The sequence below is a fragment of the Cajanus cajan genome, chromosome 8, assembly GCF_000230855.2.
Source record: "Cajanus cajan strain Asha chromosome 8, NIPB_CcT2T_4, whole genome shotgun sequence".
Lineage (NCBI taxonomy): Eukaryota > Viridiplantae > Streptophyta > Magnoliopsida > Fabales > Fabaceae > Cajanus > Cajanus cajan.
Window position 1 is genome coordinate 12,166,931 of NC_138524.1, and position 4,813 is coordinate 12,171,743.

Here is a 4,813-nt window from a genome sequence, read left to right on the forward strand (position 1 = left end):
AAATTTGTGTTACTAAACTTGTTTTGTAATTACCAACATTTGTTACAATAAAGTGGTAATAATTTATGTCTTTTATCAAACTGTTTAGATTTTAATTTTTAATATTAAATATGAAATAAATTATGTTAGGAGAGAAATACTTATTTTATGTGTATTTAGAATCCTTGACAAAAATTAGTCGTTTTTTAAAAATAAATACCTTATATCAATATTATAATTAAAAAAAACTCGCTTTGTAATTTGACAAAAAAAAATCATCAAATTTATTTCAAAATATCTATCTTTTTCCAATAATACTTTTGTCTTATCTTGGAAATATATGTCTGTACATGATTTCTTGTGACTGATAGAGTTCTTGGATTGCTAGGATCCAACCATCATCCGGCAAAGTTTTAGAGTCAATTTCTGAAACTGAGATAAGGGTAGCAAGATTTCTAAGTAAGAATCAGATCATAGCTCTTTCAATTCTTTTACCAATGATTTGTTTTCAGAATTATGTGAAACAAACTCAATTAATCATGCCTTGTTTTGTTCTTCAAACTGAGTACCTTGGATGATCCGTTAAGATGGTGTTTATTGTGGTGGAAATTGGTGTTACAAACATACCAAGCTTTTGTTAGATGGTCAGGGATGGGAACAAAAATTGAAATATCAAGCTTTAAAGTCTGGAGCCCCTACATTGGATCGTGATTCACAAATGTCTTAGCTTATTATTTGTGGAGGACCTCAAACAAATGAAATTTCCATCTAATTGACACCATTTTTAACAACCCTTTAGAAGCAACACAGGTAAAAAGAAAAAGCTGAATCTATGCGATCTAACCAGCAGATAAACTAGTGTAGTATTTGGACAAAATCAGGAGCATTCTGGTATAACAAGTTATATATTTCACATCAATTAGTGATATACGTAAGATTGAATTAGACTTGAGTATAATTTTTCTAGAGAATCAATATACCACAACACATGCTTCAAGACTGACTTCAAGACGGTCCATTGACACAATTGGGCCGAGTTCTATCCAGTGGAAAAATGGGTGAAACTCATATGAAAACACTCTAATTGGGCTGATTGTCACAAGTCTCCCACCACACGTCTAAAATTTTAGCCAGCCAAAAATAGTTTTATATAAAATTTTTGACAAACATATTATTTATGAAAACTAGTTTTTATAATATTCTTTTAGAAAAGTGTGACCCAATACTGCTAATTGCATTACAGAAATTAGTTTTTGTTATATATAAAAAAATAGAAAAAAGTCCCTATATTTTTTTGTTAAACATGGTCAAATATTTCTATACTTTCATATCAATGAATTTGGTCTTCAATTTTTTTTTAAAAAAAAGTAAAAAGAAATTGTCTATTAGTCCCTCCTTGGTAAAATTCTCATTTTTTTTATAAAAATTAGGAAGACTAAATTTACATATTTTTTAAAAATTGATAATTGTAAAATATGCACATAATTTTTATTCAAATTATGTAATTATTAATATATCTTTTGCTTCTAAATCTTGTTTTTGTCACAAAACACTTAGTCAAGAGTTAATTTTATTTTAGAATTTAGTTGTTTAAATATTAGATATTTTTAATATTTTCTTTATTAAGATATAATATAGGATAAAAATAATTTGGAAGCTATAAGTTTAAAAGGAAAATCATTGCTCCAAATACCAGCTGGATGCACTTTGAGCAAGGCAAATTTTCTTAAAACATCTAATAATTTGCTTTGAACAAGTCAAATCAAAAAAGCAATCATTGGAAATAGCATCAACTCACTTAAAGAGAGTAGACAACTCGCTTAAAGCGAGTGAAATTCACTTAAAGCAACCATAAGAGGGCTTTGAGTGAACGAAAGCAGAGAGCAATATTGGAGAATCAAACAAGCTCGCCCAAAGCGAGTTACAGGGACATTCTAACCTAGATAAAATGATACATTTATTACTAGGAATAGAACAAACCTTATCGGTCGACTTTTAGTCTTCAATCTTAATGCAGGTTGTTTAAGAAAAAATTATTAAGGAATTGAACATTTCTTTTAAAAAAACCTACAATTTGTCATCTAAGATATTGAGATTTAAATATAATTGTAGTTTGTCGAATTAATTGTCTAATTTCAATATTTAATGAAAATTAAGAAGATTTGCATGGAAAAAATAGTAAATTAATCTCTGACTATTCTCATTATAAATTCAAACCTGTCAAAATTTGTTGTTTTATTTAATTTTCCCTAAATTTAATATTTCTTGTTGAACAATTCTAATTTTTTTTAAATCATCTATTTAGTACCAAAATTATACTAATCAATTATAACTCAAGTTCTTGTGAATTCGATAATTTAGACTTCTTTTTAATTTACTACTTACAATAATTAATATACTTGTCAAATACATATCAAAAATTGAAAGTCAAATGTAGAAAACCTTGATCATAATTGACGAGAAGTAGAAGAACTAGAACACATTTAAAAAAAAAAAAATACAAAACTAATTTTTGTTGTATATTTAGCAATGTGTTGTCACACTTTTCCAAAGATACACTACAAAAGCTAATTTCTGCAATGTGAATTTTATATTACAAAATCTTATATTATATAAAGTTAGTCAGAGACATGGATGAGAAGCCAATTTGCATACTATGTTAACTCATCCCGCATCTTTGACATAAGCCCAAGTTCAGCTTATCTAGGCTAACATGTAACATCTAATTTAACATACTCCGTCACAAACAACATACATTGACTTAGGACTTCGAAGCCTTATCCACATTATCGCATGTTATGTTCAAAATCTTGTGGCAATAGATTATAGTTAATGATTATAGAGAGCAGAGAAACAGCGAGTGGAGATTCCTAGTTTTTGACAGAAATATTTAATTCAAATGCGGAATGCCTGAAGCAGAGGCAGCACGCAACCACGCATTTAAACAACGTACGAAGCGCGCACCTGCAAACTATGAAGCTACCTCTTCAATTTCGCTTTTACTATGCTCACTACACAACACAACCACCAATGGCGACAAAACTCACCCCATTTTGCATTTATGAAAATTTGGAGGCTTATCATTGTGACCACTTCTATGTAATAACAATGCCAAGTGCCAATTGATAATTCCCTTTCACATTTCTATGCCTCGGAATTCATGTGACTTTCTGCACAACCGGGGGTTCCACGAATTTAATTGCCCCTGCCTCTGCATGTTTACACCACACATCGTCAATTGTGCACACATAGTCTATGTGCAATATGTCAAATTGCTAAGTAAGAAAATAATCTTATCATTTTTTGTTTAGCCTAATTCTTTTGTATTTAAAGTAATCATACACTAAATACAACATCATATAGTTGATAGATGAATATACCTCTTGAATATGTTGTCAAAATTTAGATTTTTTTTTTTAACGAAAAGTTATACTCGTTGTTTGTTTTGTTATAAGCCTTAAATAAATATTAATATTGTTAGAATGTGAATTTATGGTCTAACGCAATCTTACAATTTTGATAGTGAATAACATAATAGACTAAAAAATAATTGTTAGTATAAGTTTTAATATCATCTTAAAATTTGGATTTTGGATCTAACTTATTTGAATACTGTGGAAGAGGACATTAATCCTAGTGGCGCAACAAACCAAGGTTGTTGGAGAAGGGTGGTAGCCACCTACAAACACTATAACACCCAAGACACCAAGTGATTTGGCATAATAACACTAATAATGTGTTTTGATAGAAAATTTAAGTGAAAATTGTTGGACGGTTTGTTACAAAATGTGTTCGCACAAGTAGTTATGTATGTTATGATAAATTCGATTCACGTGTGATCAAATCAATTTACCTTAATCGAGATTGGCACTTATTTAGCTTGAGTTGATGTGACTTTGAGTAAGTAAGATTTTAGTATGTTCAGAGATCGGAGCCAGCATAACGAGATAGACTTTGAGGTTTTATGGGTATGGCTGTAGATATCTTCAAAATATTATTTAATTTTATAAAATCAATTTATAAGGAAGAGATTTTCTCCAGTTATATAGAATGTCTTGAAAAACATGGTCTCTAACATATGGCTAAGGGACACATGACTGCACCCAATGATACATTAATTATTTTCTAACTTAATTAAGCATTATACACAACTTGTGTAAAATGAATTATATGGTTCTGCACCTGCAGTTCTGCAAGGTTTTCCCACACTGCCACTGGCCACTATTAATTGTGTATCTGTGGCTCTCAGCTGGTGAAGGGGATTTCTTCATATATTTTACTCTTGATGGCCAAAAATTTCACAATTGATTGGCCCATATGGACTTGAACCTTTTCTTCTTTTTTTTTATAAAGAAGATGGTGTTCCTGAATTGAGTCGCTGACTAAGCCTGGCACTGCAGTGTTGGTTGGTTTATGACACCAATTTATTTTTCCAGGCTGTCTATAAACTAGTTTGGCCTTGTTGCAAATTATGGAGTGTACTTTTAATTCAGATCCTTCTATGTACTATTTTCTTTTCTTTAATTATGGATTAGTTACTATGTACCGTGGAAGAAGTGTATGTCCAATGCATGCAGAAACAATTATGAACAAGGCCCGCGAGTTGGTTTTGGCTTTAATCAGTTTCAAACTTTGTATTCGTTAATAAGTTAGGTGAAAATGGATATTGTGGTGGCTTCTGAATTAAAATGGTTCATGTGTGCATAACATTTCTGTTACTTGTTATGAAACATGCTCGGCATATTCAATGGTTATTCACAGTTAATGAAACGAAATTAACTGTAAAATATAACAGTTTTTTTATTCCAAGACTTAATTACTCGTTTGGATTATA

General features: G+C 30.2%; 1 long non-coding RNA gene across 1 annotated transcript; it reads left to right on the forward strand.

Moving 5' to 3' along the window:
• The first annotated feature begins 1,964 nt into the window (after positions 1-1,964).
• On the forward strand, positions 1,965-4,601 carry LOC145950931 (uncharacterized). Its single transcript, XR_014428759.1, has 2 exons — positions 1,965-3,258; positions 4,168-4,601. It is a non-coding gene; the product is annotated as an uncharacterized LOC145950931 (long non-coding RNA).
• Positions 4,602-4,813: the final 212 nt, after the last annotated feature.